This window comes from Esox lucius, chromosome 5 (assembly GCF_011004845.1).
Source record: "Esox lucius isolate fEsoLuc1 chromosome 5, fEsoLuc1.pri, whole genome shotgun sequence".
NCBI classification, from domain to species: domain Eukaryota; kingdom Metazoa; phylum Chordata; class Actinopteri; order Esociformes; family Esocidae; genus Esox; species Esox lucius.
The window spans coordinates 30,768,445-30,791,654 of record NC_047573.1 but is presented as its reverse complement, the minus strand read 5'-3'; positions in this window follow the sequence as shown (position 1 = coordinate 30,791,654).

The window sequence follows — 23,210 nt, the reverse complement described above, 5'->3', positions numbered from 1 at the left end:
TTTCTAGAAGTTACGTTACCCGTTGTGGGCGCCGCTATGCTTTTTATATAGTTCATTCATTTTCACTGCACTGAATTACAGCTCACGCTTTGTTAACTAGCGGTTAGCTGACGTTTGCTATCTTACTACAGTTACACCAGCTTTTGCAGCTCTTTGAATTCGAGTCAATGACAGAAGCTTGCAATGCAATGTATGTAGTGTTCCTTACCTGGCAAGGTGACTGTTCAAAATCTGGAACTCTGAGTGAGTACTGAACTCACGCACAAAAAACTCATGCTGGGGGGCTGTTAAGGAATATTTGAAACTCACGCGTGAAAAGGTTAAATGGTCCAACCTTTACTGCAGATTTTGAAAAGTCCAACCTTTACTGCAGATTTAAAAAGGTCCAACCTCTCAAAAGGTCCAATCTTTGCTGCAGATTTTATCGATAAGGACCAACCTTAACTGCAGATTTTTATTCTTGCAGTCCAACCGTGTTGCACTCTTACCTCCTGAGTAAAAATTTCAGCCCGGGTACCTGTACTGATGAAAATAATTTAAGCTGGGCACACTGACTCTAACCCCTTTCGCAGCCAGTCCACGAGCAGGGAAGGATTCGGGTTCCAGAGACCTAGCCTGCGGCCGTGCAGGTTGAGCTGCTAGGATATGATTTCAAGACACCATGTAACCGAGGACGAGCTCCCATTGTGAGATGGCAATTCCATTCATCAGAACTCTTAAAAGGAGTAAATACAGAGACAAAATTCGTCAAATGCTTAATCATCTGAGGAGTCTCTAACTTAATACATAAGTCATCAGTACTTATAGTGGAAAAAGGGTGTGGTAAGATGCTGCCCATCTGACTTGTGTCACATAGGTTTTTCCCAAAGGGAGGGCTGTCCCCCCACCTTATCCTTCCTGCCATAATGTTTACTGTTGTGTTTACCTAAAGAGGCCAACTGCCCCTACTTCCCCCCCAAAGGCCACATTCTTAAGGAATACCAGCAATGGGGACTCGAGTCTGAGACTCGGACTCGAGTCGCACTTAGGTCGCACGAACAGCTGACTTCAGACTTGCCCCAAAATACTTTAGATTCGAGCTTCGAGACTTGTCAACAACCTGTTTTCATGCAATTATTGCTTTTTATCTAAATTAATTCATGTATTTCTATTTTCCTCTATTGGCGCATATACGTTGGGGAAGCGTATGATGTGCTGCATGTCCCCTGCCCTTTGCCATACAGTGCAACGTAACGCATGCGTTATGCCTATGTGCGCGCACTCACATATCAAAATATGCATTGAAGATGGCGACACCAAGTCCTCCCGGAGTTGTGCCTTTTGTCATTAGTTTTGGTTTCAATAACTTCGTAAACAGTGGCGGTAAGCCAACAGCTACATGCAAGGTGTGTGGCACCAAGATAAATGAGGCCGGATCAACAACGCCAAACTTCCTCAGGCACCTCAAAACTCACCCAGATAGATCAGTCACTTGCTAATGTGAAAAAGACATTACATTTAGCATATATCATCACAGGCAACAAGCTAACCATCACAAATTGTTGTTGGGGTTATGAGGTTGGGCTTTACAGCCAGTTAGCAACACAGACAAACATGTATTCCTTGGTGCAGATACCAAAATGTTGAAAAATACAGTAATGAAATTGAAACAGAGTTCTTAATTCAGATTGCATTGCAGTAGACCCCATAGAGTTACCCTACAACTGATTTTGATACTGTACTGTATGGATGGTAGCTACAGGACATGGTTTGAATTCATAAGATTTAACAAAACAGTGTTAGGGACAGATCAGATGGCAAGAGAGACTTGAGACTTGACTTGGATTCGAGCTCAAAGAATTGAGACTCGACTTCGACTTCCAAACATTTACTTGTGAACATCTCTGACTGATAACCTTCTTGGTTTAAGCAGATAAACATGGTCAGAGCACCTAATAATCCTACGATATTATACAGACATGTGTGTCACAATCAAAGTATAAAGTTACATACCAGGTAACATTTCTCAAATGTACCTTATTACAAAAATTTCCACAACACGCCTCACAGCCCTCAATACACACACACAGGCGCCTCACAGTCCTTTTATCACACATTCTTGTGGACGCCTTATAGCCCTTTCACACACACTTCTGGGCGCCTCACAGCCCTGTTTTACTCATTCACACTTTTAGACGCCTCACAGCCTATTATATTCACACACGTGGGTAATTTTACAACAATTTTGTACACTCACTCTGCATTCATCGGCAGACAGACGCACTTCTTCTTTATTACATGCACTAATACTCTTGCATACACTCTGTTGAGCCCGTCTCTTCCTGGTCTGCAGGTAGCCGTCACGCTCCTGGTTACCCGTAATCAATACAGAACTACCCTACACTCCCAAAACCACATCCAAACCCTCAGCAGCCCCCTATCTTGCTGGGTTGGCCTCCACGGTGCCCTGCAATCCTTATCCTTTGTGGCCTTCCTTCTATCAAGGTGGATTGGGGGACTTTCGGCCAAAAGCAGACCCACTAGGTGACCAAACTTAGGGCGGTATTCGACAGGCGTCCAGGCAACTCTCTAATGGATTTACAAATTCTAATAACAATGTGTTAGAATACATACACTTTACATTGAATTCAAATACTTCATCCTTTTATCAAAACATAGTTTGTTAAGTTTGGATAGACCTTATGTGGTGTTTGCCTGCCCGGTCTGGTAGGTCAAGTCACACAGACTAATACATTAAAGCTTATCTCTCAGCTTGGCCACGCATTTTGGCACCAATCTCTGCAGTGTCTCCAAGAATATGTTGTGGAAAATGTTCCTCTCTTCCCGCCAAAAAGATGCAATAACTCAGGATTCAATTTAGACTTCAATGAGAAATAATAAAACCTGAGTTGATCTGGAGAAACAACTGTCTTGCCAACTCCGGACACACACTTGTATACAGTGATACCTTGCATAACATCACCTGGCCGTCCCTCTATGCTAATCCCTGGGCGGATCTTCCTCCCCATCCGCCAACATGGTTTCACAACCTTCCAAAATTTGTTCCTTGTTAATTATTTGTGGCACCGGCTCTAGAAACTTTTATAAAAATAATAGAGCCATTAGGGCCCTTTTGCTTATTGCATTTGATGGTAACTTGCTTACTTACTTAATTATTCCAATAAAAGACATTATTTGGTAATAATTATACTGTTTACCATACTGATTAATTATGTGTGTGATTTACATACTAATACATTCATAAAAGGTGAGAGTTCAGAAACATTCTTATGACAAACCTCTATAACAGGAACCCCCATCAGGGTCATATATCACCAAAGTGACCAAAGCCATCCTATATACATAACTACTCATGTTTGTCCACCATGAGACCAAATTGAATCAGTAAGGAAAATCAGTGATGTGTTAGCCACTACCATGCTCTAAAGACTAAAGATGATAAAATACCCTCAAATAAAAGCTGACAGTCTGCATTTTAAGATTAGTCACTGCATAATTTCCATTCCAAATTTCTAAAATGAAGAGTACCAAAAAAAAGTTATTGTCACATCTTCATTCATTGTACATTGCTATATGACATGCAGGGCTTTTACTGAAGGTACCAGTCAGCCATATTACATCCCACACCCTCTCATCACCAAAATAAATCTCTTAAATTACACTGAACAAAATAATAAACGCAACACTTTTGTTTTTGCCCCCATTTATCATGAGCTGAACTCAAAGATCTAAGACTTTTTCTATGTACACACAAGGCCTATTTCTCTCAAATATCCCTCAAAAATCTGTTTTGAAAAAAAACCTTTTAAATCTGTGTTACTGAGCACTTCTCCTTTGCAAAGATAATCCATCCACCTCACAGGTGTGGCATTTCAAGATGCTGATTAGACAGTAAATACTGGAAAAGTCTCAGATTGGAAGTCATGTTTGTGCTTGCATGTCTTAAAGGGTCTAATGGATGTGTGCTACACAAAATACTTCTTGTTTCAGCTAAGTTCTTATCAAATAGGAAGTTAACTTAAATAACCAACAAGGCTGATATCAGGGCCTCGAGTTTGTGGTGGTTTCAGTTGTTATATTTGTCAGAATGGAATGACATTTCACACCCCCCATCTGACTCATCTGGCCAAGTCTATAAGATATGGTTTGGGTTGTGGCTGAAGTTTGCGTCAATGTCTATGTCAGTGCTTCCTCTGTAAACTGTTCTTCCTGTGGGGGGTTTAAGAACATTAGTCCCCTGACATATGTCCAAGCACTTAATTATTTCCAAGTCCGACCTATAGTTCAGCTCATTTATGTGGGGGCTGTAGATGGAGAGGCGCATGCAGACAGCTAGGTGCCCTCCTCTTTTCTTTCCATTTCTTTTTCACTCTCCCACTCTCCTCTCTTCCTCTTCCATTATCTCCATCTCTTTTGTCCTCAAATTCCACTGCGGTCTACTACCTCCTCTTCCATGTCCCTTGCTGGCTTTCTCCTCACTGTGCCATTCTGTCTCTCAATAACCTTTTTCAGATGGTACTAATCATTGTCTCCTAATTATTAAATACATTATTTAATTCAGACAGTCATCAGTCCAGCTAAAGTTACCTCACACTCTTCCTTGCTCCCGCTTTCTCTTGTATTATACTATTTTAAGAAACATATCTGAAATAAACAATCGCATAGAAAAAGGATAGGTTTACATCACACTTAACGTTGGATGAACAACTAGCCAGCATGGCAAAAATAGTACTCATAGCTAGCAATACTTGCTTTTCCTAATGTATGTGTTTCACAATATACAGTTGTGCTCATAAGTTTGCATACCCTGGCAGAAATGGTGAAATTTTGGCATTGATTTTGAAAATATGACTGATCATGCAAAATACTCTATTTTATTTAAGGATAGTGATCATATGATGCCATTCATTATCACATAGTTGTTTGGATCCTTTTTCAATTATAATAATAACAGAAATCACCCAATCAAACGTTGATCAAATGTTTACATACCCTTCAATGTGGCCTTGTTACAGACACACACGGTTACACACAGGTGAAAATGGTAATTAATGGTGAATTGCCCACAACTGTGGCTTTTAAAATTGTAATTAGTGTCTGTGTATAGTCAATGAGTTTGTTAGCTCTCATGTGGATGCACTAAGCAGGCTAGACACTGAGCTATGGGGAGCAGAAAATAACTGTCAAAAGACCTGCGTAACAAGGTAATGGAACTTTATAAAGATGGAAAAGGATATCAAAAGCCTTGCAAATGCCAGTCAATACTGTTCAATCACTTATTAAGAAGTGATAAATTCAGGGATCTCGTGATAGCAAGCCAAGGTCAGGTAGGACAAGAAGGATTTCAGCCAAAAGTGCCAGAAGAATTGTTCGGGATACTAAGAAAAACCCACAGGTAACCTTGTTTCAAGGAGCACAATACGATGATACATAAATAAAAATTAGCTGCATGGTCGAGTTGCCAGAAAGAAACCTTTACTGCACTAATGCCACAAAAAAACACCTTGACAGGCCTCAGCTTCTGGCACACTGTAATTTGGAGTGACGAGACCAAAATAGAGCTTTATGGAGAAAGCTGCAAGAATTTGGGGCCTAATAGACAACTATTACAAAATACTGCACATTGTCATTGATGCTAAAGGGGGCAATACACAGTATTACGAACTGTGTATTAAGAAGGGTATAATGAACAGACTTTTGAACAGGGGTCAGTTAATTTTTTTCTTTATTGCCATGTTTTGTTTTATGATTGTGCTCCGGAAACCATTCAGAGACCACTGCACTTTTTTCTTTCCTTTCCAAAAAAGTTGAAAAGGAATGTTCTGAGAGAGGAACATAAGCGTTCAATTTGCAGTGTTTTTTAAAATTTTAACCCTTCTGTTTCTCACTCAAAACCTTCCTTTTTGACTTTTTTGTAAAGGAAAGAAAAAGAAGCAGGGGTCTCTTCATGTTTTCCAGCGGTATACAGGTGCTGGTCATAAAATTAGAATATCATCAAAAAGTTTATTTATTTCAGTAATTCCATTCAAAACTTTTTTATTTTCAAATGTTTATTTATTTTAATTGTGATGATTATAACTGAAAATTTGAATATTACTTAAGACCAACACAAAAAAAATATATTTTTAGAAATGTTGCCCAACTGAAAAGTATGAACATGAAAGGTATGAGCATGTACAGCACTCAATACTTAGTTGGGGCTCCTTTTGCCTGAATTACTACAGCCATGCGGCGTGGCATGGAGTCGATCAATCTGTGGCATGGCTCAAGTGTTATGAGAGCCCAGGTTGCTCTGATAGTGGCCTTCAGCTCCTCTGCATTGTTAGGTCTGGTGAATTGCATCTTCCTTTTCACAATACCCCATAGATTTTCTATAGGGTAAACCAGGTACTGGTAGCTTTGGCACTGTGTGCAGGTGCCAAGTCCTGTTGGAAAATGAAATCTGCATCTCCATAAAGTTGGTCAGCAGCAGGAAGCATGAAGTGCTCTAAAACTTCCTGGTAGACGGCTGCGTTGACCTTGGACCTCAGAAAACACAGTGGATCAACACCAGCAGATGACATGGCACCCCAAACCATCACTGACTGTGGATACTTTACACTGGACTTCAAGCAATGTGGATTCGATGCCTCTCCTCTCTTCCTCCAGACTCTGGGACCTTGATTTCCAAAGGAAATACAAAATGTACTTTCATCAGAGAACATAACTCAGCAGTAGTCCAGTCCTTTTTGTCTTTAGCCTAGGCGAGACGCTTCTGACGCTGTGTCTTGTTCAAGAGTGGCTTGACACAAAGAATGCGATAGCTGACCCATGTCTTGCATACGTCTGTGTGTGGTGGTTCTTGAAGCACTGACTCCAGCTGCAGTCCACTCTTTGTGAATCTCCCCCACATTTTTGAATGGGTTTTGGTTCACAATCCTCTCCAGGGTGCGGTTATCCCTATTGCTTGTACACTTTTTTACCACATATTTTCCTTCTCTTCGCCTCTCTATTAATGTGCTTGGACACTGTGAACAGCCAGCCTCTTTAGCTATGACCTTTTTTGTCTTGCCCTCCTTGTGCAATGTGTCAATGGTCGTCTTCCCCATGATTGTGTTGCCTACAGAACTAGACTGAGAGACCATTTAAAGGCCTTTGCAGGTGTTTTGGGTTAATTAGCTGATTAGAGTGTGGCACCAGGTGTCTTCAGTATTGAACCTTTTCACAATATTAAAATTTTCTGAGATACTGAATTTGGGGTTTTCATTAGTTATCAGTTATAATCATCAAAATTAAAAGAAATAAACAGTTGAAATATATCAGTGTGAGTGGAATGAATGTATGCATTATACAAGTTTCACTTTTTGAATGGAATTACTGAAATAAATTAACTTTTTGATGATATTCAAATTTTATGACCAGCACCTGTAAATTACCAATTCTTCAATGGTATGCAAACTTTTGAGCACAACTGTATCTGCCCAAAGGTTAAGCGTATGTTTTGTCGGGATCATAAGAAAAGGCATTTGTAAAAAGGTCATACCTAAAACATGAAACACAAGCGTGAAATTAGATATTTGAATGTACAAACACCCATTTATGACTTTTTACACATTACATTCTTACTTTTCATCTCCAATTATTTGTTCACAAATCGTTTTTCTATGTACAAACTTTGCCAGTAATCTGGCATCTGCAAAGATATGTGACCAGAACGTATCTCTCTGAAACTGTAAACCGCTAGCATTGTGCTCTACCATAGCATTGCAATTCCTTTGCATGATGGCTCTTGATGCACTGACTCCACTCATTGTGAAACTCACACAAGTTCTTGAATCGGCTTTGCTGTGAAAATCCTCTCAAGGGTGTGGTCATGCCTGTTGCTTGTGCACCATTTCCTACCACATTTTCCCTTTCAGTCAAATTACCATGAATACTGTATGCTTTGATACAGCACTCTTGCATTGAGCCAGCCCTATCATCAATGACCTTCTTTGGCTTACCTTCCTCGTGGAGGATGTCAAAGGAGTGTCTTCTGGACAACTATCAAAACATCAGTTAACCCCATGATTGTGGTTGTGTGTACTGAAGGCTCAGGGACTTAATTAGCTGGTAAGAACTGTTCTCAGGCTAACATTTCTGTATTGCACATTTTTTATTCTAATATTTTGAGATACCGGATTTTTGATTTCCATGAGCTGTAAGCCATATTTATCAAGATTGAAACAAAAAGGGGTTGACATTTTTCACTTTATATGTAATGATTCTACAATATATGAAGTGTCACTTTTAAATTTGAATTACAAATTTCCACAATTAAATTTTTTTTAGAGAGAGAGTACCTGTAAACTTTATGTAAATCTATTGGTGTTTTTAATATTTATCTTAGAATTGTATTTCTATTTAGGATGTGCAATAGTCCAATAATGTAGGTGTGGACTGTATATCTGAAGAGTAAATTGGGATTTCCACAGTATGACCTTTTGATTTACTAGTGTAATGAGTTCAGTGGGCAGCAAGAGGAAGACAAAGCAACAGCGACCTCTCCAGGGGTTAGGTACTCAGTCACCTCCTCAATCAGTTACTACTGGGTCCACTGATCCCTCAGGGTGGCACAGCATTTACTCTCTTTTACGAGGGCAAGCAAGGAAGGAGGCACTACGATCCTCTACACCAATCCGAATGTTTAGCCATAGTTTACTTGGCAGCCATTAGGTACGGAACCGTATGCAAATTGTTTTATTTATAGCCTTATGCCTGGAGTTTTTGTTTGTGGATTCTGTTATTTGAAGAAAATAAAATAATATTATTGACAATATATTTATTTATTCAATTTCAAGTCTCTGGTCGCTTTATTTTTGCCAACCTGTATAGAAGTCACATAATAATAACCCTAAAAAGTGTAGGGTTTCCTTTAGAGACACTGCAAAGAAAGCCAAGGAGTCAGTGAGTACAGTTTCTTACACCACCAAAACGCACTTGGAAACTCTGACAGAAAGATATATAGCGGACCCAATACCACAACATAATCAGAAGACAAGTTTCTGATTCAACAGGTTGCGTGATAGGCGGCTCACAGGTCAACAGCTTCAAGCCCAGCTCCATACTGGTCAAAGTAAGTAAGTCTCAGTTTTAACACTCCGTGAAAAGGCCTGTTTAACAGTGTCCATACAAGTACAAATCTTTGTAATGATGACACGAAAAAGGCAAATACAGAAAAGTCACAATATAAAAATATTTTAACCAGACAAGAAGTCAGCTCTTGACATTTCTGGAAACTCAAATGATCTCTTAACACTTGGCTCTTGTTCTCATTCTAATTTCAGAAGTTACACTCAGCTGACAACTTAAAGCTGAAAAGCAGTATACTTAAAGTGTGTTGTTTTGGACCACATTTGTTGTACTTTAGAACACTAAATAGAATAAAAATGTTTTAAAACGGACCTACGTATATATTATATGTACACAGTACTTTTATGTATATAATCCTGTACAAAAGTGTACTAAAATCTTATCATATATTATAAGTATAGTTAATTATGTAATAAGTGTGTCCACTTTAGAACACTAACATATACACCTCCAGAAAAGATTAAGAGACCACTAAAAACGGAGCTGTATTTATGTGACAACTGCGCCCTCTGCTGCTGCACCTCCCCCTGCAGCAGACAGGCTCCAGCGTTCGACGTCGCCGGCCTTCTGACACCACCATCCATCTAATCATACATTTCACCTGTGTCTTGTTTAGCGCACCTGGTTCTCATCATCATCATCATTCCCCCCAGTATATATGTTCCCCCTGTCTTTGTGTGTTATTGTCTCTGTATGTTCAAAGAGCTGTGCTACGCTTCGTGAATCGACATATATATATATTCACTCTATAGTATTAAATAATACTACTATCACGCCGTTCTTCTGCTCCTCCTTATTCCGCCCCCCGAAGCCGTGACAGAATAACACACCAACAAATACTTCAAGGAAATGGAGCCACAAGGAGCCACAAACGAGGCCGGTGTTGCGGAGGCGGTCAGAGTACACTCTACAATGCTGGCCAGCCTAGGCGCCGCAATGGACAATGTGTTGAAAGCGGTACAGCACCTAGAGCTGAGCCAGCAGAACCCCACGGCACCGGCCGTCTCTCCGCCTCCCCAAGCTGCGCCTCCCCAACATGGGGCCGATGCACCTTCCATTCCCCAGGGACTACGACAGGGCGGCGGACCGCTGCCAGGGTTTCCTGTTACAGCTGGACATAGCGCTCCAAGCGATGCACCCTGCGCCGACCGAGGCCCAGAAGATCACCTCACTCGTCTCCTGCCTGTCCGGAAAAGCCCTGGAGTGGGCCACCGCCGTCTGGAACATCGAGCAGCCCACCCAGGGCGGCTACGCCAATTTCACCCGCCGCTTCCGAGCCGTGTTTGACCATCCACACGAAGGGAGAGAGGCGGGTGAAGGGCTGTTCCACCTATGGCAGGGGACGAGATCGGCGCAGGAGTTCGCCCTGGAGTTCCGGACCCTGGCAGCGGGATCAGGGTGGAACGAGCGGGCTCTTATCGACCACTATAGGTGTAGCCTTCGCGAGGACGTCCGGAGGGAGCTAGCTTGTCGAGACATGTCCCTCTCCCTCGACCAGTTGGTAGACATGTCCATCCGTCTCGACAACCTGCTGGCTGCCCGAGGACGTCCCGGAAGAGGCCCGCCCGTTCCACCCTGCCAACCAGACACCGCCGTCCCCATGGACTTGGGGGCGGCTGCGCTGCCGGGCAGACGTCGGGGAGGACAGGTGCGGAGTGCCTCCAAGAGGAGACGAGGCCGTACAACCGCACCACACCACACCACACCTCCCTCCCCGAGTCGAGGCATGGCACTTCTGCGTCATCCCAGGTAGCACATGCCCATTCACCACTTACCTCTTCCCTCGCGATGTGCACTGTCCCTGTTATGTTCCCCGGTTTTCCGTTGCTTTCCCAGTGTAAGGCGCTGGTAGACTCAGGCGCAGCTGGGAATTTCATGGATAGGTCCTTTGCTCTGCGTTCACACATACCCCTTCAGGTCCTCACTACCCCCCTGCCTGTGAGAGGTTTGGACAGCCAGCCACTAGGGTCGGGTTTGGTCACTAGATGCACTGTTCCCCTCCTCATGATTACCGGCGACCGACACAGCGAAACCCTTTCATTCCATGTCATCAACTCACCCACGTTCCCAGTCGTTTTGGGTTTCCCCTGGTTGTCCCTACATGACCCCGTCATCTCCTGGTCTAGTCAGAGTCTTTCGGGGTGGTCGCGGAAGTGTCAAGGTAGGTGTTTGGGTGTTTCCGTTGGCTCAACCTCGGTGGAAAGTCCAGACAGTGCTCCCGCCATTGCCAATTCCCCCCGAATACAGGGACTTGGCTGCGGTTTTTTCCATATCGGTTACGCCTTCCCCCCGACTACTGTATTAACCCCTCGTTCCATGTGTCTCTCCTCAGGCCGGTGGTGGCTGGTCCCCTTCAGGGGTGTGAGGTGCGGGAGGTTCCCCCTCCCCCTCTGGACATTGAGGGGGCCCCGGCATACTCCGTCCGCTCCATCATCGACTCGAGGCGCCGGGCGGGGGCCTACAGTACCTCGTGGAGTGGGAGGGGTACGGCCCGGAGGAGCGGAGCTGGGTTCCGGTGAAGGACGTCCTGGCTCCCGTCCTCGTCCACGAGTTCCATCAGCGTCGTCTGGACCGCCCTGCTCCGCGTCCCCCGGGTCGGCCCCGGGGCCGCGCGTCAGAAGGGGGGTACTGTGACAACTCTGCCCTCTGCTGTTGCACCTCCCCCTGCAGCAGACAGACTCCAGCGTTCGACGTCGCCGGCCTTCTGACACCATCGTCCATCTCATCATACATTTCACCTGTGTCTTGTTTAGCGCACCTGGTTCTCATCATCATCATTCCCCCCAGTATATATGTTCCCTCTGCTCCCCCTGTCTTTGTGTTATTGTCTCTGTATGTTCAAAGAGCTGTGCTGGGTGATCATGTGACTGTTGTTTCCATTTAAGAATAAGGTGATTGATCAGGTCATGCAATGAAAATTATTTATTGTATTGACCACATTTGACTCAATATATGCCTCTGGGGTCAATTTTCCCCACTGGGAAGCTTGAGATGTATGGAGCCTATATGCATCCATGACAGACAATATATGACTTAAATAATTTGCTGTCATGAATACTTCTCACAAAAAAAGATTAAATATCAAATAAAACTCAAATTCAACATTTATTTGAAGTGAATGGTAAACAGCTACACACTTTTTAAACAATACAAATTAAAACAGGCAATAAAATGATACAACACAAAGGAGAAGGCTTAATTTACTAAAGGCCTTTATAACAGGGCTGGTTGAGGATTCACATCTCAAGAGGTTTAACATTATATTCCAAAGTTCAATAGAAACCATATATGTCATCTTGATCATGAGTTGCTGCAAACAAATGTCTCACATCATCAAAGTCAGTGGTCCAAACCTTGCTCTTAACCTCTTGTTTAAGGTATGCATAACTGAAACTTGTTTAACTGAAAAACTTGTGCGACTTCATCCGTTCTGCTGCAAATCATGTAGGTGTGAAATAAATACCAAAGCGGAGATCTATGGGGTTCCATCCAAGCCAAAAATATGTCCTGTGTCTTGTCGTTTGCTGCTTAGCATACACTGGTTGATGTTGTTTGTTTTGTTATATTTTCCTGATTATGTCAATTTTTTTGTTTATGTAACTTGTAGATCATGAGATTCATCACGGTGCTGTTGACTGTACCTGGAGTAGCAAACTTCACAAAGGAGCGCAGGAATCGAGGAAGAGTTGTAGTGAAGACTAATGTTGGGTTGGCTGAAAGTATTTTATTTTGTTCTCAGCCTTATTCAGTTTTCTTCATACAATTGTGTTTTTATCTCCAGTGACAGCTTAGCTTACATTTTCTACATAGTGTGCATTTAATTGGAAATTTGTTATCCAGATTGACACTATATTATTATTCTGTATTGTTATGGTAAGTATTTAACAGCACACATAGCGGCTTCTATTAGCCTACAGCACCAATGGAAACATCATAACCATCAGATACAGTGAAGGAAAAACGTTTTTGATCCCCTGCTGATTCTGTACGTTTGCTCATTGACGAATAAATTTGAACAGTGAGAGACAGAATAACAACAAAAAAATCCAGAAAAACGGATGTCAATAATTTTATTTATTGATTTGCATTTTAATGAGTGAAATAAGTATTCAACCCCTCTGCAATCAGAAAGATTTCTGGCTCCCAGGTGTCTTTTATACAGGTCACGAGCTGAGATTAGGAGCACACTCTTAAAGGGAGTGTGCTCCTAGTTGCCTTGGCCATGTGTTTTGGGTCATTGTCATTCTGGAATACCCATCCACGACCCATTTTCAATGCCCTGGCTGAGGAAAGGAGGTTCTCACCCAAGATTTGATGGTCCATCGTCCCTTGCGGTGAAGTTGTCCTGTCCCCTTAGCAGAAAAACACCCCCAAAGCATAATGTTTCCACCTCCATGTTTGACGGTGGGGATGGTGTTCCTGGGGTCATAGGCAGCATTCCTCCTCCACCAAACACGGCTAGTTGAGTTGATGCCGAAGAGCTTGATTTTGGTCTCATCTGACCATAACCCTTTTACCCAGTTCTCCTCTGAATCATTCAGATGTTCATTGGCAAACTTCAGATGGACCTGTACATGTGCTTTCTTGAGCAGGGGGATCTTGCGGGGGCTGCAGGATTTCAGTCCTTCCCAGCATAGTGTGTTACTAATTGTTTTCTTGGTAACTATGGTCCCAGCTGCCTTGAGATCATTGACAAGATCCTCCTGTGTAGTTCTGGGCTGATTCCTCACCGTTCTCATGATCATTGCAACTCCACAAGGTGAGATCTTGCATGGAGTCCCAGACCGTGGGAGATTGATAGTTATTTTGTGTTACTTCCATTTGCGAATCAGTGATGGGATGCAAACGTGAGACCTGTTTCATAGTCCACGTTTCTAGCCATTACGCTATTTAACAAGGGTCGATCGGTCAGTCAGTGACATTCGCTGTTCTAGGCCGGCTCCGCTTATGCGGTCCAGGAAAAACCCCTTCACAACATCCACTCAAGTGAAGAACACTCTCCAGGAGGTAGGCATATCATTATCCAAGTCAACCAAAATGAGAATACTTCATTAGAGCAAATACAGAGGATTCACCACAAGGAGCAGACCATTCATAAACCTCAAGAATAGAAAGGCCAGATTAAAATTAGCCAAAAAACCTCTAAATAATCCAGCCCAATTTTGGAACAGCATTCTTTGGACAGATGAAACAGATGAAAGAATAACCTGTACCAATAGTTACGTCGATGCAACCTGTGAATAAGTTTATTATTCTGTTTAAATGTACACATTTAGCCTAGCTTATACAATAATTGAACTTCTCTCCACAGATTACATTGGGAAAGCAGTGCATGAAAAGGCTATAATTTCCACCTTATAATGGTGTGATTCTAGCTAATTGGGTGCGAGAATTCAATGCCCAGACAAAAACCCGCCTCCATGTCAATAGCGGCTCAAAACTTGGTTTTGAGAGATTACTCAAACGAAGGTGGGAAGAAATTATAATTGTAAGAAGAAAAAAGTGTGTTTGAACAAAAACATTTTAAGATTGGATACAGTAGCATTGCCCAATGCTACTGTATCTGTGTGACAGGTGGGGATACTCACCACTATATTAATGGAAGCAGTTGTGATCAGGGGACACCAGCCAGTTCTTGAACAAGATGGATTGTGACTCAACTCTATGAAGGTGAGACACCAAAAGCCCTGAATGTATGGAGGACTAAATGTGCCATAACACTTGGCATTGTGTGCACTTATGCATCGTCCAAATGAAATACCGTAATTTCAGGACTATTGAGCGCACCTGAATATAAGCCACACCCACTGAATAAAAAAATATTTTGAAAAAATATTTTGAACATAAATAAGCTATATAAGCCGCAGGTGCTTACCGGTACCGGAACATTGAAACAAATGAACTACACAGGTGTTGAAGTATAATACTTCCCCGAGTTGGTTTGATGGATAGGAGAATAACACACAGGAGTCAGGTCAATTATCGTATCGTATATTCCGTTTATTACAGAAGCGTCTTGAGACAGAGTGTCGCCCCACAATGTCCAAAGATCAACAGTCAAAACAGCATTATTTATACTTCAAATACGCCCAAAAGATAGAGGCGTTAAGTTAGCAAAGCAAATGTGTCATTGGTCCAATTTATGTTCTATACCTTATAAGTATAATGCAGTACAAGCATCTTCTTGCCCTTTGTGGTTTCTGTCTTGTCTGTCAGACAGTGTGTGTGTCTTTAACCTGTTTCCTGTTTTTGTCAAAGACAGGCTGTCTGCTCTCCTAAGACTTCCTGTTTTCTGTTTTCAGTTTCCACATATGATACAGACACTGCTTTATTGCTCACAATAGTTCAACAACTTATTCAATCAATATATCTACACAGGCTTTAACGTAACACGGCAGACTTTAACGTAAAATAGGCTTTAACAAACAAAACACGGCTTGTGACATAAATAAATAGGCTTTAACGAAACACGGCTTGTAACAAATAGGCTTTAACGAACGAAACACTGCTTGTGACAAAAATAAATAGGTTTTAACGAAACACGGCTTGTAACAAAAAATTTTAAATTAGCAGTAAACAGTAGCCTACCAAAAAAGTCATTGATCACTATCTTCCTCCTCCTGTGCACTGAAACCACTGAATTCATCTCCTTCGGTGTCGGTGTTGAATAGCCTCAGAATTGCTTCATCCGATATTGGATCCTTTTCATTGTCACTCTCGTCCCTTTCATCCCCCACTGAGCCCTCTTCAACACGCAGCAGTCCAGACTTTCGAAACCCGTTGATGATAGTAGATTTTTTGACAATGCTCCACGCTGTCAGGACCCACTGGCAGACTTGACCATAAGTTGCTTTTCGCATGCGCCCCGTTTTAGTGAAGGATTTCTCCCCACTTGTCATCCAAGCCTCCCACTGAACACGGAGCGCCACCTTAAATGCACGATTTACACTGATGTCGAGTGGCTGCAAATACTTTGTTGTGCCCCCAGGAATCACAGCTGGAATTGAGTTTGTCCTCTTGATGGCTTCTTTCACCAAATCTGCTATGTGGGCCCTCATGCTGTCCAAAACGAGCAATGCCTTGTTCCTGTGAAAGAATCCTCCCGGTCGCTTGCCGTAACACTCCGTATGCCATTCATGCATTAGGCTTTCTGTCATCCATCCTCACTTGTTGACTTTCACAACAATTCCTCTCTGGAATTTTTCTTTTGGCATCGTCGTATGTTTAAAAATCACCATCGATGGAAGCTTTTCTCCTGATGCCGTGCAGCTCAGAACACAGGTGAAGTGGGTTTTTTCATGCCCAGTTGTTTTCAGCGTGACGGATGATTCGCCTTTCCTGTTGACAGTCCGAGTGAGAGGCAGGTCAAATGTCAGAGGAAACTCATCCATATTTATGATGCCGTGCAGGTCAATGGAATGCTCCGCTACCTTCGCATCAGTGAATTTGTGGAAGTTTGAAACTTTTTTCTCGTAGTCGGGTGGGAGCTGCTGACACAGACTCGTCCGTACCCTGATGGACAGGCCTTTACGTCTCATAAATCTGAGACACCACGATGGTCCACCTTTAAAATCCTCTAACTTCATTGCGGTGGTGATTGTTTTGGCTTTCAGTCGGATCTGCACAGTTGAAACACCTCGGCCGTCTGCTCTCTGAGTGTTGACCCAGTCTTCGAGCTCATTTTCTAGTTCGGGCCATCTGCTTTTCTTCCCTCTGAAAGCTTTAGTTGTCTTTTTGCACTGAGTCAATTCCTCACGCTGCTGTTTCCAACATCTTATCATCGACTCATTAAGACCAAGCTCCCGTGCAGCAGCTCTATTTCCTTTTCCAACAGCCAAATCAATCGCCTTCAACTTGAAAGCTGCATCATATGCATTTCTCTGTGTCTTTGCCATGATGAGGGTGACAAAATGACTACCGTACCTGGGAAGTTTGAGCGCGCTCAATTTAATATAAACAGGAAACAAAAAAGTTGTTTAACCTGTTCGGCAATTTCACTGGTTTAATAAAAGCTTCATGCCCCCTAAAAACTGAGCACATCACAGAATGTGTTTTTTATTTTTGAAAGTGGGAAAAATCCATATATTAGCCGCGCCAATGTATAAGCCGCAAGGTTCAAAGTGTGGGAAAAATTTTGCGGCTTATAGTCTGGAAATTACGGTAGACATTTCATTTGGATGGTGTGAAGTTGTTCGTCATCCAAATGCAATGAGGTTTGACCTCAGCCATTTGAGCTGTCCACATTAGACTGTGTCTTTTATGCTTGGAACACTGTGATTGGACACTTGAGAAGAAACCATCAGATGAGGGCTGTCAATCATGTAGCACACAAACGAGTTCCAGTTTTTCCTTATCGTTATGGATACAGAATTGGGTCGCTTTGACAACTATTAGCCTGTGGCTAACGACATGAATGTATGAAAATATACGATGCACCAAAGAAGTGTTTTGTTAATGTTTATAGAACTCAGATACCACCGTTTAATCACCTTGCGGATGGAAAAATGCTCAGCTTTGCGTTTCATTATTCGTCTTCTAAAGTGAAGTTTGTACATTTTAGCCATGGGAGCTGAATATACAAACGACAACTGTGGCATGAACCTCCACAGTGGTCCCATACAGTGTATGTCGCAAATACATAAATCTCAACAGTGGTGTGAGAGTATCCTGTGTCATGTGTAGTGATCAGTTTTGATCATTGGAAGTTCCCGAGATCGTAAATAAACAGATATTACATCAACAATATTCCCAGACAATTTATGTCAGAAACGCATAAATCTCAATGTGTTATGAGAGTATCCTGTGTCATGTGTAGTAATGAGTGTTAGTTCCTGAGTTTGCAAACAAATAATACTTTGGCCCCACTGTCTTTGCAGGGTGTAGCATTCAGGAATATCTTTAAAAAGTTACATCAACAGTGGGCCCTTACATTGTATGTCACAAATAAATAAATCCCAAGGAGCATTGTCTTCCTAAGGTGTCCATGACAGCTGCTGGTTAGGGATGGGTCTGGATATAGCTCTTCCCCGGAGGAGTGTAACAAACCTTTTGGTCAGTAATCCTTGTTAGTCGTAAGAGGTTATGTATTTGAACGGATCTAAAATATGTCAGCAAGAACAAACGATGCATTCTTCCCTAAATTACTCGGGTATACTTATTCAGACGTTGAAAGGCTCATTCATAGACTACCAGAGAGGGCGAGATCAAAACTAGTGATAATAACTTCAAATATATTTAAGATCCAATCAATTCACTATTACATCTATTCTACTAAGAAAGAACCCATACATACAGATTCTCAAAGCAGTAGCACTTTAGAACAGGGCGCATTTAAACCATTGCTCGGTGTTCACGAGTGGTATAATCTGAGTAAAAACATGTTAAGCATAGTCAATAGAGGTCCAGACTTTGCTACGAAGTTTGAAGTACACGGCAAAGTGCTGAGAGCTATAAGAGTGGCATCTCAAATTCAGAATACTAAAGTTAAGATCTTCGTATATGGGTGTACGGTTTACAAAATTGCTAATGCTTCGATTATAGTTGGTTGTCCGGTTTAGGGTGACGTAGCAAACGAAGTGAATTATTTTATAGAGATATTTAGCTTCCTCATGGACAACTGGGCCGTTATTTCTCTTATGGTTTACAATATTCACAACTTTTTTAGGCAAAGAGAGAATTTAAAATGCTGGGGCCATTTTAATAAAAGATTAGTTCATTTAAAACGTTGGGAAATTTTAAATGAAAAGCTTGACACCATCGTACATCTCTCTCAAAACTGACCGGACATCTTTTGACCCGAATGACCCAAGAAAGCTATAAAATAGGTTGGTAAACAGGTCTCCAAAAAACTGTTATAGAGTTTCATTATTCTCTCTTTACCATTCAGTCATTCGTTGAAGAACTCAAGAAAACTGTCTCCAATTAAAAAAAGGATTTGGCTCTCTCAACACGTTAAAAGGTAAGATATGATGCCAATGTAAACATTATATTTAACTAAGATGATGAAAGCCCTTTAAACAAGTTTTTTATATCTGCAAGAAGTTGCTGTAACGAGGACTCGCAAGGGAGACGCACGCACGCACGCACGCACGCACGCACGCACGCACGCACGCCCTCCCTCCCTCCCTCCCTCCCTCCCTCCCTCCCTCCCTCCCTCCCTCCCTCCCCCCCCCCCCGGCGTGGTGTTCGGTGTGCGTCGTCGCCGGCCTTCTAGTCACTCCGCTCCTCCTCCCACGGCACTGTCATATGTTGTTAGTGCACACACCTGGTGTCCATTCCCTCGTTAGGTAACCTATTAGTTCCTGTGTTCCTGGGCGTCTTTGTGAGGTATTATTCTATGCTTGGTGTTGTATTAAGAGCTACGTTTTGTGCTTGTATGCCCTTCACTTTTCACGCTTTTTTCCTGAAAAATAGAAACAGCTCCACTACCTACTTCCCTGCGCTTGGCTCCCTTTTTTTACGCACACCACAACGACACCGTGTCAGTTGCTACTCATGGTAATAATTGTATATAAAAACAATAAACATTACTTTACGTACGCTTCATTTATCGTTTCAAAATTGTAATTACTGATTCTGTTGAGGCGTACCAAGATGGTCCAAAGGAGCAGGTGCTTACGGTAACAATATTATTAATAGTTCTGTAAAACAGAACTATTAATAATAGGTCTGTTTTACATTTTTTTTATTCTCGCTTTAAATGTTTAATTACAGATTCTGACGAGGCGTACCGAGATTTCCCCGAAGTCTTCCTGGACCTTGCACAGAATAAAATCAGTAAAATCAGCATTTTATGACAGAGGAATCTATAGTGGTTCGGGCATCTGGTAAGGATTCCCCCAGGACGTCTCCCTAGGGAGGTGTTCCAGGCACGTCCAGCTGGGAGGAGACCTCAGGGTGGGCCCAGGACTAGGTGGAGAGATTATATTTCGACACTGGCCTGGGAACACCTCGGGATCCCCCAGTCAGAGCTGGCAAATGTGGCTCGGGAAAGGGAAGTTTGGGGTCCCCTGCTGGAGCTGCTGCCCCAACGACCCGATACGGATAAGCGGATGAAGATGAGATGATGAGATGAGAGAGATTAATCTATAGCCATTCTCTCACCTGATATCTATAGAAGGCAGTACAAATCATACTCTAGTGGTTCCATCCAATAGTTGGAGTACCTGGCTGAGACAAAAAACATCTTTATTCAGCACGCCTTGAAACGGGGTGAATTTTTGTGGCCCTAATCATGTAGATGGTTATGCAGTCATCGACAGTGTCGAGACAGCTTTTGAGTACAACGGCTGTTTCTTTCATGGATGTACATTGTGCTTTTTGCCTCAGGAAATGTGTGCTTTAACCCAAAAGAGCTTTAGTGACATGTATCTAGAGTTCCAAGACAAACAGAAATCCTTACAGGTTGATTATGTTCTGAAAGTGGTGGTTTTGTGAAAGTGGGCTCACTTGAAAAGGTCAGACCCCCAGGTTCAAGCTTTTATAGGTAATTTTGGCATGCCAGAAACCCTGGAACCCAGAGATGCCTTATTTGGTGTTCGTACCAATGCTTTAGCCCAAGAGGATGAAACAATAAAGTACAGTGACTTTACATCCCTTTATCCTCATGTTATGAGCAAATACCACTTTCTTCTGGGCCATCCTGAAATCATTCATAGTGACTTTGACTATTTGGGTCTGATTAAGGCAACGGTTTACCCTCCTCGGGGTTTGTTTCTTCCAGTGTTACCAACCCATGGTCCTAATGGGAAGCTTTTCTTTTCTCTTTGTCAAACATGCAGTGACAACAATAATCAGTAACATCCCTGTGATCATTCTGATGAAGAGAGATCTCTGACAGGTGTACGGGTTACAGAGGAGTTTAATAAGGCTCTAGAGAAAGATTAAATTGTCTATGATGTGTGGAACTTCAGATAGTGGGGAGAACAAGTATTTGATGCACTGTCGATTTTGCCGGTTTTCCAACTTACAAAGCATGTAGAGGTCTGTCATTTTATCATAGGTCCACTTCAAATTTGAAAGACTGAATGTAAAACAAAAATCCAGAAAATCATATTGTATGATTTTTAAATAATAATTTGCATTTTATTGCATGACATAAGTATTTGATCACCTACAAACCAGTAAGAATTACGACTCTCACAGATCTGTTAGTTTTTCTTTAAGAAGCCTTTCTGTTCTCCACTCATTACCTGTATTAACTGCACCTGTTTGAACTCGTTACCTGTATAAAAGACACCTGTCCACACACTCAATCAAACAGACTCCAACATTTCTACTATGGCCAAGACCAGAGAGCTGTGTAAGGACATCAGGGATACAATTGTAGACCTGCACAAGGCTGGGATGGGCTACAGGACAATAGGCAAGCAGCTTGGTGAGAAGGCAACAATTGTTGGCGCAATTATTAGAAAATGGAAGAAGTTCAAGATGACGGTCAATCTCCCTCAGCCTGGGGCTCCATGCAAGATCTCACCTCATGGGGTATCAATGATCATGAGGAAGGTGAGGGATCAGCCCAGAACTACATGGCAGGACCTGGTCAATGACCTGAAGAGAGCTGGGACCACAGTCTCAAAGAAAACCATTAGTAACACACTACGCCGTCATGGATTAAAATCCTGCAGCGCATGCAAGGTCCCCCTGCTCAAGCCAGCGCATGTCCAGGCCTGTCCGAAGTTTGCCAATGACCATCTGGATGATCCAGAGGAGGAATGGGAGAAGGTAATGTGGTCTGATGCGACAAAAATAGAGCTTTTTGGTCTAAACACCACTCGCTGTGTTTGGGGAAAGAAGGATGAGTACAACCCCAAGAACACCATCCCAACCATGAAGCATGGAGGTGGAAACATAATTCTTTGGGGATGCTTTTCTGTAAAGAGAACAGGATGACTGCACCGTATTGACCGCTACGGAGTAGAGTTCTATACCACGACACAGATTCTCTGGTTTATGTGAGGAAACAGGGTGACTGGAAGCCCCCCCTGAGCAATTATTTGGGAGGTTTAACAAATTAACTTGAAGATGGTGATCATATCACACTATGGTAACCGTGTGGTCCCAAGAGTTATGGCTTTAGGACTTGAAGTAGTTTTGAAGGTCAGGCATCACGCCAAACTATGAAAACGCCGCAATGGTAAACCAGGAATCACTAAAATGTTTGGTCAAAGGTTTCATAAAAGACAAAACTAGTGAGAAAATCTTTAAATCTTCTAAAAGAATTGTCTTCTAGCAGACAGTACCACATTACCATTTGGCTTCTGATTAGATAAGATGGAGTTTGTAGAAGGTTTTGATTCAAGATTGCATTTAACTTTCTCAGTTCTGATCGTAGGATCATCCTGTGGCAGAAAAACGTGTTTTGTGAAAACATTTTTAGAAAATTCTGAATGTGTATTAACTCAGAACTTTGACAATATATTGTGGTGTTACAGTTGTTATCAACCGATGTATGATGAAATGTTGATGAAAATAAACTTTGTTGAAGGAATCCCTGAATCATTGAATGATGATCAACTCTTTCCTCCCAACAGATATAATCATTTAGTTCTGGATGATATGCTTTTTTCAGGTAGTGAAATTAACAGAGCTTTTACTCAATATACTCATCATCGAAACTTATCTGTGCTCTATTTGGTACAGAATGTGTTTCACCAGGGTAAAAATTGTTGTACCATTAGCTTGAAATTTTCTTTAAAAATCCTAGAGACAAACTGCAAATTAACACTTAGGCTCAGCAAATGTATCCGGGGAGACGAGCATTTTTCCCGGAAAGTTACGAAGACTCAACAAAAGAAACCTTTTTCTATTGGCTGGTAGACCTTAAAGCTTCTATACCAGAACATTTAAGACTCCTGTGGGAGTGGCCAACAGTTTACGTCCCAAAGAAAATGTTAACGTCTGCACATTTAAAAATAAATGTGCCCTTCTTGAGAGCCCTAGTCGTAGCCAGCCCTAAAGAACGCAAGCCTGCCTTGGTCCACTGTTCTTCAGATCTTATTTTGGCCCTCTGCGAGATTGCTTTGAATGTTCTCAAAGGGCGCATCCCACTCAGCCAGGAACAATTGAAAAAACTAAAGAGGCAAAAGGCAGTCATCAAG